This window comes from Cricetulus griseus, chromosome 4 (genome assembly GCF_003668045.3).
Source record: "Cricetulus griseus strain 17A/GY chromosome 4, alternate assembly CriGri-PICRH-1.0, whole genome shotgun sequence".
NCBI classification, from domain to species: domain Eukaryota; kingdom Metazoa; phylum Chordata; class Mammalia; order Rodentia; family Cricetidae; genus Cricetulus; species Cricetulus griseus.
Genome location: NC_048597.1, coordinates 205833804 through 205846777, shown reverse-complemented (window position 1 = coordinate 205846777; position 12974 = coordinate 205833804). Strand labels below are relative to the sequence as shown.

Genomic DNA, 12974 nt, shown 5'->3' with positions numbered 1-12974 from the left:
TACTTTGGCAAAATTTGTCAGTTGCTTTCTTCTATGTCCTTCAGAATGTCCGGTAGACTCTTTCATGAAGCAGGAACCCTGAAGGACTGTCACACCTTCTTTTAGCAAAGTTCAGCAGTCATTTTTCCATGGGTCCTGCATGTCCAGCTTATACAGCATATTTTTGTTTTGTTTTGTTGGTTTTTTTTTTTTATTAGTTCTAGTTAGGGAACAAACTTGTTTCACATGTAAGTCCCTTCTTCCTCTCCCTCCCTTTACCCCATCCCTCCTCCCCCACCTCCAGCCTACCCCCACCCCATCCACCCACCACTCCCCAGGCAGGGTAGGGCCCTCAACGGGGGCTCTGCAAAGTCCACCAAATCTTCCTGTGCTGGGCCTGGGCCCTTCCCCATGTGTCCAGGGCCAGAGTGTAACCCTTCATGTGGGATGGGCTCTCAAAGTCCCTTCTTGCACCAGGGAAAAATACTAATCCACCACCAGAGGCTCCCTGGAGTGCAGAGGCCTCCTTATTGACATCCATGTTCAGGGGTCTGGATCAGTCTTGTACTGGCCTCCCCGACAGCATCTGGGGTCGATGTGCTCTCCCTTGTTCAGGCCAACTGTTCCTGTGGGTTTCTCCAACCTGGTACAGACCCCTTCGCTCTTCATTCCTCCCTCTCTTCAACTAAATTCCCGATTTCAGCTCAGTGTATATCTGTGGATGTCTGTCTCTGCTTCCATCAGCCACTGGATGAGGGCTCTAGTTCCTGGGTCAGTCGGCGGAAAGGATGGAAGAGTGGGGTGCTACCAGATTCAGGGAGCAGGGAGCTCCTCCCTTATACAGCATATTGTCAAGCAGTCCAGGCAAGAGCAGTTTCTTGCCCAAATGGCTAGTCTTGCCACATTGAAAGCAAACTCCATAAGGAGCTTCTGCGATGCCCATCATCCTCTTGAAGTAATTGGTGCTTCCAGGAGCAGATGTGTCTCATTGTCATGAAAAACCCTAATAAAGCATTTAAAATGCCATATTCTATAGATTTCGGAAGTGTTTGAAGATCATCTATCTATTTGAAATATATCACTATACATCCAGAAACACTAACATGACTATAAATTTAACTATTATAGATGACTATTAATTTGTATTTCTTAACCATAAATTACATTTTTGGGGGTTTTTTGTTTGTTTGTTTGTTTGTTTGTTTTGGAGGTGGTAACTAACTCCTTCAATCCCAGCACTTGGGAGGCAGAAATGGAAGCTGGAGAGGCCAACATAGCGTGGTAGAATGAAACATTCACGTAAGAATGAAACAAAACTGAAAAACAGAGAAAAGAAAAAAGACTGACAGCAGTGAGCCCTCCTTCCACCTCCACTGGTCTCTCCATGTTTACCAGCTAAAATTTTTAAGGAAATTTTTGAGAAGAACTTCAGTCCAGCTTGCCTCCCCATTTCTGTCCGGCTTCTGTATTGGATGTATCCACACTAGAATTCCATTCACATATTCTGTGGTAGCGCCTTACTGTCCCCAGTTTTCCTTGTTGGCAGCACCTCGGATGCTCTGTCCCTTGTACTTGAGGAATCCTTTCCTGAGTGGCATCACTTTAACCTCCAATGGAGTAGCTAGGTTTGAGTTGTGCTTTGTTGATATCTGGAGAATGTCTTCTGGAATTGCAGTAACTTCTGGAGGACTGGGTGTTCTGATATTCTCACAAGAAGTAATTGTAGGAGAAGGGGGGTCTGCAAAACTCTCATAGCATTCATCTGAATTTAAAATTAACGGAGCATAATCTCTAACTTCCATATAGCTTGATGAAGTATTTGGTTTTGACAATGGATAATTTTTATATACCAAAGCTGTCTACTGTAGAAGGAATTTTCAAACCAGGAGTGCAGAGTTTAGGTGGCAATAGTGAATTTGTGCATTCAGCATCAGTTTTTTCTAGCTTCTGGATTATGAAACCAGGAATGGCAAAAGAATTCTCCTTGGTCACAGGCTCTGTCCCTATGGCCTCTCCACTGGCACTATTCAGAGGGGAGCTTTTAATGGCCTTTCTATTTTTAAGTGCCATTGTATAATCTTCATTTAAACACCTAGTATATTCAGATATACCAAAGTGTTCTAATTTAGGAGTTGCACACTCAAAATCACCCATCTTTAGAGCACACCTGGGAGTCTTTAGCACTGTAACTGAAGAGTCTTTGGAGGGAGGAGTTTCAGATATGCACCCTTCTTTAAGGCTGTCAGCTGCATGAGGAGGGGGTTTTGGGACTCGGGAGACCATGTACCGCTCAAGTCCAAAATCGAAAGCTGTAGGCTGCGGAGTAGGAGATTTTCAGAAACAGAACTTCTTGGAACACATGGATCAGACAGATCACCCTCCACACCAGGCTTCTGAAGGTCTTCACACACATCCAACTCCGAGGTTGAGTCACTGACTTTGTGCTCACATCCTGACTCTTCCTTGTCGCGTGACTGATCACTATACTTCTGGAAAAACTGTTAGTTTCATGATGTCTGTGGAATTTTTTTTTGCCTTTATGAATCCTGTGCTTTCTTGATTTTCCAATCTTGCTTTATCAGAAGAGTATTAACATCATCCTTTAGAGTCTGAACTTCTGAGTGGAAGTCATTTAATATTCTCATTGGATAATCCTCAAAGTCGCTGTCCTTGCCATCCAGCTCACAGCAGCCAGGGCCATCTCGTGGTCCAGCACGACGGCCAGACCCCAAAGCTTACAGTGGAAACTCTGGATCGGGTTCATGCTGCGGGAAGCAGAGCCAAAGGCAGACCTTCACACCCACCCTCGAACGCACCACTGATTTCTATAAATTACATCTTTAAGTGGGCTGTAGAGTTAAAAAAAAGGCAGTCAGCAGAGCATGAGACTCTTAATCCCAGGGTTGTGGGTTTGGCCCCCACATTGGGTGCCGCATGTAACTGGATACTTTTCTCTATCTTGTCCAGTCCCACTGAACCCTTTTCCCCCTGCCCACTGGTCCCTACAGCCACTTACAACATAAACACTCTGAGGCTTAATATTACTTACAAACTGTTTGGCCTGTTAGCTCAGGCTTATTATTAACTAGCTCTTACAACTTAAATTAACCTATTTTTTTCATTTTATATATTGCCATGTGGTCATGGCATTACCTCACATGCTTCTCTGGTGGCTGCTGGTATCTCCCTGACTCTGCCTCCTTTATCTCCCCATCTTTGTTTGGATTTCTCATCTGGCTCTATTCTGCCTGGCTATTGGCCCAAACAGCTTTATTTATTGACCAATAAAAGCAACTCATACTTGCAGCATACAGAAGGACATCCCACATCACCAGGGCAACTCTTCAGTATTATTTTTGTTATAAAAAGCCCTGGGATTCCAATGAAGGCCATGAACCCCATATTGCTTAGCTCTTTTCCACATCCTTCCTGTTTCCCTCATCTTGCAGGAAGCTCTTAGAACGACCCTTCTGTAGACCATATGCAATTACACTTCTGCTTCAGCCAAGCTTCAATGGAACCCACACTAAGACAGTAAGTAATTGCTGAATGAATAAATGACATCGTAGCCACATCTCTGACCCTCAGTTTCCTAGTCAGTGAATATGAATTAATGATACCTTGCACAGCCACCTTGAGAACTAAGGAAGTGGGATTTATACCTGGTGTAAACTTAAACCTGGTGCCAGCCTTGCCTCACAATGGTCATCCCGTCATTTCATAACACTCTCTGATCTTCCTCACCACCTAAAAGCCATGATATGGTTAGTCCCCTCTGCCTGTACAGGTGCCAGAACTTTCCTTCTCCTACAGAGACCTACAGCATCGTGAGTCTGACCTAGAACAAGCTAAGTCTAATGTAGTCAGATTTTTCTTTGGGCTACCCGCTCACAAATAACGGCACAGAGACTTATTATTAATTATGACTGCTCAGCCTTAGCTGAGGCTTATTCCTAACTAGTTCTTATAACTTAAATTAACTCATACATTTTAATACATGTTCTTCCATGAAGCTTGTTACCTCATCTCTGTAGCATCCATCCTGCTTCCTCTATGTCTGGCTGGTGACTCCACCTTTCTTCTTCCCAGAGTTCTCTTTTCCAGGAAGTCCCACCTATACTCTTCTGCTTAGCTACTGGCTGTTCAGCTTTTTATTGCACCAATCACAGCAATACATCTAGACACAGTGTGCAAATAACCCACAACAGTCTAATATTAGACAATGGGTTCTTCCTGAATTAAGCCTCTGTGGAAAGCCAGGCAAGTTGGCAGGGAGGGACCCAAAAGCCATCTGACAGTGGGTTATGGTTGAAATGCTATTTTTGCTAAAGCAAATTTTATTGGCTTCCTAAAACAAAGCAGTTCCTACCTTAGGGAGAGGTGGTACCCAGACTTCCCCTCTTTTAATATCTCCCAAGGCCATTTGCTCTATTGGTGAAGAGCCCTAGAACGTGAGCAGGATCCTGGAGACAAAGGGCTATGTATAATGGGAGTAGACAGAGCCTCAGGGTAGCCCAAGCAATCTGCTACATGTGAGTCCATCTACCTGCTGAGAAATCCAGGGTTTCTGTTAGGAGACCGTTGATCTTGCTTTGGAGCCATGAGAAAAAGACAGCCTCCTGGGCAGGGGAAAAATACAGAACAAATATTGAGGAAATCTCAGCTCACCAAGACTGAGAATCAGCAACAGGCAGAAGAGAAGAGCCTGGGCTACTCGCATTGCTTGGCAACTTTGCGCGTTCACATCTCTGCATCTCTACTCCCTTACCTCTAACATAGATGCAATCACTTCTGCCTTACAACACCAAGCTCCTGCCCTCTGCCAGGCCCTTCAAAAGCACCACCCTTCAATCCTCATCACAGCTCCATAAGGCAGGCATTCCTGCTCCCAACTTTAAAGAAAAGGCAACAGAAGCTCAGAGAGGAGGTGTCTATCCAAGGTCATGAACCACCAAGTGGCCAGGCCAAGCCTGCACATATGGCTCTCAAATCTGCCTGAACTATGGCGGCTTCCTTCACGTCACTTCTGGCCATTCTGCCTCAGAAAACTGAGCACTTCACACTGTTAATTCCCTTCTTCCCGCTGGGATGAAGCGTCCCTTTCCATAGGAAGGAAAATGATTGCAGGCTTCATCCAGCAGAGCCCCCAACTCCCTTCTCTGTCCTTGGGGAAAGTGAGGTTGAGCAAGGAACACAGCCTGCTTGCTGGATTCTCAGGGGTGGGCCGCCTCACCCACAGGAGAAATGCCTCAGCTCTACCCCTCCTCCCTGCTGCTGAGACCCCGTTTCTCTGTGGATCTCCCGGCCAGCTGTGCCGACTAGCTTAGCTAAGGTTCCCTGACTTTTATAGACACGAGCCAGAGCTGGGTCATTAAGCCTGAATCTCTTGAAATCCCCGAGATTCATAGTCCAATCTAATATCTGCAGCAAGTGGGGAGCAGGGTGGGATACACATGGTCTGCTCCTGCAGGTTTAAAGCCTGTAACTGGGCATCTGAGGGCTGTGGCAGGCCTGGATTAACTTTAAAGGACCCTTGAAGCTGAAAACCAGGACAAGCTATAAATCTGCAGAAGACTTGTGTGTAACCAGCCGCGAGGCAGGGCCTGTGTGGGATGCAGTAGAAAAGCGAGGGCCTCTTACGCCTCTTACTAAGGATTCATCGGTCTTAGAACAAAAATGCTTGTCGACAAATGCATAAACAGAATGAGTGTGTGTCTAAGCCATGTATAACACAGCAGCATGTTTTACAGGATATTCAACAACCCCAGAAGGCAATGTGGCAAAAAAAAAAAATTATTTTCATCTCTGCCATTAGGCATTAGAACAACCAGGTCCTGACAAACGGGTCTAAACTCACTCACCTAACCATATAGATTGGAGGAAAGACTGTGATAGCCAAATACTGAGGAAGTGGTATTGCCCAGGTTTCCAGTACCTTACATGTGGGCCACAGGCAGTGAAGGAACTCACTTCTGTTGGACTCAGGACAGGGGCACATGTCTCCAGAACTGAAGACTAATAAACATTGCCTCATCCAACTAGGTGCTGGTTAACCCCATTAACAGGGGAAATGGGGCTGGTGGAATCGTAGTTTAAAATGTCTCGCCCAGTTACTGCCTTAGAGACAAGGACTGAAATGCATTATCTTGTATTTTCTTCCCTTATCTAAGCAGAAGCCATTTCTAAGGCCCTCTGCACAAAAGTGGCTTCCAGACTAGCAACACGAAGAAGCTGAGGGCTGTGCTTACAGGTGTGACCCTCCTCAGACCCAATCCAGGAAGTCTCCAACTGGATGGTCTCTCTAGAGGCTTGACATGACATCACCCTGGCCAAAGCATTGTTTTTTCCTGGGCTAGAATTCACATCATGGAGCCAGTGAGCAATGCCTTGTTGGAGAAGAAAGAATTCACATCTCATCTGATGTCCTATTTTCCCCAGAGTTAGGGAACCAGCACCCTCACTGTTATTGTTTTGTTTAAAAAGAAGAAAAGAGAAATTGCTGAGACATGAGACTTAAGACTATAAGTTTATTATAAGGCGCAGCAGAATGGGGAGACTAAGAAGAGGAACAGGGGTAAATGGCTGACCGCCATGGCCGGTCGCCATAGAGAGACAGAGCGGGGAAACAGAGACAGCACACAGCACACAGAGAGAGAGAGAGAGAGAGAGAGAGAGAGAGAGGGGAGAGGAGAGGAGAGAGAGAGGGGAGAGAGAGAGAGAGGAGAGAGAGAGAGAGAGAGAGAGAGAGAGCGTAAAGGCAGGGCCTATCTTTTAAAGGGGTCCTCTGCACCTGCGTGCAGACTTCTTTCCCATGGAACCTTGGGCTGACCAGGGTATTGCCTGAGTGGATTCCACCAGGTAACAGGGGCAGGCCAGCATAATGCCTGAACCTTTCATTCCCACCTCTACTTATTATTAAAAAAAGGTGGGGTGTTTAGACATGGCAGGTTAAGGAATAAGGGCGTCGAATTCTTAAGACTGCTTCCTGCTGACGTGGGGGGCGTTGACCATCTTTGGGGGACCCGAGAAAGTTGGGGTGCTGGTTACCTCAGCCCAGCCTCTTGTCTCCAAGATCATGGAGTGCCCCCCTCACTACCATAGCAAGCCCCTGTCTTTAGGGTATCTATGCTTCTGCTACACTTCAACTCTTCTGGCTCACTTACCTCACTGTTTAATGAGGGGCTGAGCTAAATAAAAGGCTCCTTCCAGGTTTTAAACCCTTGATTTTTTATGTCAGAGTTGGGTGTGGGGAGCTGCTAAAGTTACAATGGATTCACCCACGGAGAATTACCTATAACTTTTTTACCAGCATTACTCTCCAGTGCCTTCGGTCCCCAGAGTCCCTGTCCGTTCACACACTTCTGTGTCACCTTGGACATGCTCTTTGTCACTTAACTGCTCAGTGGCCCTGTCTCCTCATGAAAACAGTGTGTGTGTGTGTGTGTGTGTGTGTGTGTGTGTGTGTGTGTGTGGTTAGCTGACTCACAATGTCATTACCAAGATCAAATGAGATAATGTCTACAAGTCACCTAGCTCCCAGCATAGACAGGAGACACCCAGCTCTTGTTAATTCTCCTCTGGTCCCTTCTGCATCCCCTGCTGAGTCAGAAATCCCCATAGGAATGTTCCCAGCCTTGCCTAGCCAGCTCACCACAGACCTGAGTGTTCTCATGTCCTTCCGGAGCCTGCTTGAACCAGCTTGTGAGGGAGGGGCACTGTATTCACCTCATCCTGCTATGTACTGGGTGACCTCCTATTGAATGGCCATGGCAAGCGTATTTAAAATACAGTAATCAGCAAGCTCTCCAAATCAGACCTCCTGCCCAGACACCAGTTTCCAGAGCACTTTGCTGGTAAACTAAATAGCATCCTCCTCCCAACCCCCCAGGTCCTCAGAGCCCACAAGGCCCATGAGACCAAGGGCCCACTGACGGCCACCATTGATTTCCTACAAGAAGGAGAGAGAAGAAAGAGAAGCTGTGCTCAAAGGCTAGCAGACCTTTTGTTACATCAGATAAACCCAGCTGAAAAACAACTGTGGAAGAAAGCTTTTGACCTGGAAAAGATAATAGATAGGGACTGTTTCTGAAGTAAAAGGATTGTTTCAATGTAGTAAGCGTGAAGTTCTTTTCTCTCCACGAACTGAAAAAGGGTTCCAAGAAAAATAAAAACATATGAAGTATATTTAACAAAATGATCCCTCAACTCTAAGACCTCAGATATTTCCCCACCCCCATCCTCATCCAATTTCTGTTATAAGCACTTCCCAAAATTAACTCATCAAATCCCCCACTGAAGGAACCGGCTTCCCTTTTGGCAGCCATAATGGTTGAACATGTGCTTCTATGACCTTGTCCTAGAAACCAGAAAGTCAGATGCCTGTCTTGTGACAAGGAACCAATCAGAAGTTAGCTGGTGGTGCTATGCTTTATGGCTCTGGGTGTGCTTTACGGACAAGCGCACAGCAATGACGTAGAGAGCATAGCAACCACCCTGGGAGGGCCTATGAGCCATAACAACCAGTTGACCAATCAACACAGGGCAAGCCCTCCAAGCCTGGAGGCACACCAATCATGAGCCTGTGCGTACCCCTAGACACTCCCCTTACGCTGCCCTATAAGATCTTTTGGGAGACCCAAGGAGCCGTCTTTTTCTAGCTGTCCGCCATGGCGGGTGGGTGAAAGACCCGAGCTAACATGGGGTTAGTTCGTTAAATTACAATAAAGCCTCGTGCAGTTTGCAGCAAGCTCTCGAATCCGCCTGGTGATTGGGGTGACCGCGAACCTGGCCTGAGACCCCGGATACTTGAGTTTTCGGGGGTCTAACATTTTGGGGGCTCGTCCTGGATTTGCGACCATCCTTCACCTGAGTGGATTCGATCTTGGAGGTAAGATGATTCGAGCTCGAAACTTGTATATGTTCAATGTTCTATGTTTCTTGTTTTGTCTCTTGCTGTTTTGTTTGGTGCCATGATTTGTATTTGATCTGCGCAGAATTTGTATTTGTAATTCGGACTTCTGGGGAAGACCCTGAAGTCCTGCCCTGGATGAAAGTCCGAGGGTTGCTTGATTTGATCTGCGCAGAATTTGTAATTTGTATTTGATCTGCGCAGAATTTGTAATTGAACCATAGGGTAAGCAGACTTGCGAGAACCTTGGTTCCACCCTGGATGAAAGTCCAAGGTTTGGTTGTAATTTTGGTTTGGGGCACCATTTCTTTGCCGCGGTTTGTCCTGTCTAATGTTTGTGCTGTCTAATGTGCTGTCATTTGTGTTATGTGTTTCTTAAGCATCTCTTTCTGTCCCACATTGCCCATGCACGTGGCATGCATGGGTCAGGGGTCTTTTCTTGTTGCCCTAAGCACATGGCACGGGAAAGGAGTTCTGCCATGTGTCACGGGTTAGAATGTGTTATGTTGGAGTCCCCCGATGCTGCTTTTCTGAACTCGAACCACTGCTGCAGCCCTTACAGCTGAGCCTGGCCCATGTAGGTGAGTCTTTCCCTATCCCCACTTGCCGGTCCCGTGGGTCCCTGCCATTTGCCTAGCTGCCCGGCATTCTTTGTGCTCTACACACATGGTATGCAGGGGGGCCGCAGGAGTCTTTCCCACCCCTGGATTGGCCTAGGGTCTGGAGTTACCAGCAGCACCCCTACCCCAGGTCTCTCTGCCTTGAGCCACATGGAGCTAGAGCGTATGAACTTATCTGGCCTGATCCGGACATCTAAATGGCCTTAAAGTTATTAAGAACTATAAAAGGGACTTTGACAAAATTTTTATGTTAACTAAAAAATAAAAAAAAATGTAAAAGACTTAAATAATAAAGAAAAAAAATTGTCTAAGAATGTCTAAGAAAGTCAGAGAAATAAAATAAAAGATTATAGAGAGTTAAAACAAATGGTAAAAGTTATAGAGGGTTAAAGCAAGTTGTTGGAGGTCAGAGAAAAAGATTGTTACAGAAAGTTATAAAGGGTTAAAATAAGTTGTAAAAGGTCAGAGGAAAGTTATTAAAGGTCAGAGAAAAGGTTGTTACAAGTAAAAAAAAATTGTAAACTGTGCTATGGTTTCTCATGTCTACAAACAGTAAATTTTAAAAATGGTAATATAAGTTAAAATTTTAACCATATTAAGCTAATTCTGTTTTAAAAAGTCCTGTTTATTTCTCAAGTAATTTATATATATTTGTTTTAAAATGTTCTGTTTCCTGGTTTAGCCAGCACATGGCCAACTGGTCACATGACTTGACTGGTCGCCATTTTGCTAAAGTTAAAAAAAAATACTTAAGCCGCCATCTTGACTAAAGGTGACCCCATGGAAATTAGAGGTACCATCTTAGAAACAAGTTTTTCAATTAAGATTTAAAATGTTAATGCTTCTATATATTACAGAAAGACCTTAAGGGAATTTAAATTTCTTTTTAAAACCAGTTTTCAAATGTTTGTTTTTATTAAAGTTTGTACTTAAAGAGCTTCAATTTAGAATTATTCTTAAGCAAAGCCTGACAATGTAAAGTTCTTGTTTTATAAAAGATGCTGATCTATATAAGACGGTACAGTTTGTGTTTTCAGAAGTTAAGTTTAGAATGTTGGTGACACACACCTTTAAGCTCAGGGTGTTGATGGCACACGCCTTTAAGTTTAGGGCGTTGGTGGCATACGCCTTTAATCCCACCACTCGGGAGTAAGAGGCAGATGGATCTTTATGAGTTCAAGGCCTGCCTGGTCCGGCAGATCGAATTCCAGGACAGGCTCCAAAGTCACAGAAAAACCCTGCCTCAAAAAGAAGTTAAGCTACTGTTTAAGGAATATAAGGTAGCTCTATACAGTTTTAAGTTCAGCTGTGCTGTTTCGAACATTTTACTAAGTTGAAACCAGTTACAGTCAGACTGAAAATCATTTGCAGAGATAAACCTTACCTAGCCACCTGTGTGCTTCTTGTGTGCTTAAGAAAAGCAACTAAAACAGACCTCTAATGCTTCAGAAATCTTCAGAATATGGCATTTAAATTGTTATCTTTAAAGTTTAAAATGTCAGACAGACTGCCAGATCCTGACAGTGACCCAAAGTCTCCAAAGAAGATTACGAGGCACCTCAGTTCCTGCACCTGGACCAGTGAGCGAGATGCTCAGATGTGATACCTGCCGCCTGCCAGGACCTGGCCGAGACTGTGGACAAAGCTGCTGGACACTGGAAAATTGATTGCACCCCTTTGCCTAGACAAAACAAGGTCAGTCTTTTCCATGTCCCTCTTCCACAGAGAGGAAAAAAACTCTCACAGTATAGGCCTGGCGAAGATTGCTGGTCTTTGAGACACCTGCCTCCAGCGGTAATGGAGAAACTTGGGTATGGCTAACTGTATGGACTGGCTTCTAACTGGCTTCTGTCACTTTTTAGTAGATTCGGACAAAATATACCCTTCTCAGATCTCTGAAATATTACTGGTTGTCAGCTTGACAGCATCAGGCAGTCAGGTCCACTATAGACTAGTCAGTATGTTAGCTAATAAAATAGTAACTATCTACTGTTCAGGCACGAGCTCAAAGTTTTTAAGTTTATTTTGGTTGTCATCTAAGTACAAACTTAAAGGGCTTTTCATCAGGCCAAAGGCACCTCTGTCCAATCCATACCTGGCTCTCTGGACAGAAGAAAAATGTACATGCTTATATCCCAAATCTGCAGTTTTTGCTAGGACTCAAAGTTATAAATATGTTCTTGCTGTTTAAACAGATATCTGCTTTTTCTACACTGTGGGCTTCAGAAAATAAGTTTTAACCTCTGTTCCTAGTTTAAACATGTCTTAAACAGGTTTCTGCTTCTGGCTGACATCTGAGTATCAGTTGCTGACTACAGGCTGTTCTAAGTAGACTGCGAGCCCTAGACTTGCTGTGGATGTGAACCAGTCAGCTGATGTGGACACCCCCTGTCTCTGCAACAGTGTCTGCTAACCAGAAGCCCCTGATGGATTCCCCATTGCCTAAATTCCTTTTTGCTTTTGACTAGCATTTCAACCTTCTGGGGTCCCTAACTTCGTCCCAAAGTCAGCAGGAAGCAGTTTGGAAAAGAATTTCGCCGTCCATTTTCCCTGGTTAAAATGCTAAGTCAAAAGGAACTCCCTTACATGGGGATGCCAATATCTATCACTCCCTGATGGGGATGCTAGAGAGACAGCAATTCCATGATTGGAATTTCCAGAAAAGAAAATGGGGGAATGAAGGAACCGGCTTCCCTTTTGGCAGCCATAATGGTTGAACATGTGCTTCTATGACCTTGTCCTAGAAACCAGAAAGTCAGATGCCTGTCTTGTGACAAGGAACCAATCAGAAGTTAGCTGGTGGTGCTATGCTTTATGGCTCTGGGTGTGCTTTACGGACAAGCGCACAGCAATGACGTAGAGAGCATAGCAACCACCCTGGGAGGGCCTATGAGCCATAACAACCAGTTGACCAATCAACACAGGGCAAGCCCTCCAAGCCTGGAGGCACACCAATCATGAGCCTGTGCGTACCCCTAGACACTCCCCTTACGCTGCCCTATAAGATCTTTTGGGAGACCCAAGGAGCCGTCTTTTTCTAGCTGTCCGCCATGGCGGGTGGGTGAAAGACCCGAGCTAACATGGGGTTAGTTCGTTAAATTACAATAAAGCCTCGTGCAGTTTGCAGCAAGCTCTCGAATCCGCCTGGTGATTGGGGTGACCGCGAACCTGGCCTGAGACCCCGGATACTTGAGTTTTCGGGGGTCTAACACCACAATAACCTGTAGAATACACACTAGAATTTTATACACGGGGAAACTGAGGCAAAAAATAAAAGAAACTCTAAACCCCAAGTCAATTACCTTTGACAAAAGAACCAAGACAAATGTTCTTCAACTTGAAGCTGTGTGGCCCAACCCTTCCTACCTGTGTCTAGTCCCTAGCCATCCTTCCTGCCTGGATCACCCTCTGCCAAGGCCTAGCAAACCTGTCTGTCCACAATTTGACAATCTCATAGCTTCCACTAA

The 12974-nt window shown here is 45.1% G+C and overlaps 1 pseudogene; it reads right to left on the bottom strand.

Annotated features, from left to right (window-relative positions):
• Positions 1-1496: 1496 nt before the first annotated feature.
• On the bottom strand, positions 1497-2743 carry LOC103160972 (annotated as a pseudogene).
• Between the last annotated feature and the right edge of the window lie 10231 nt (positions 2744-12974).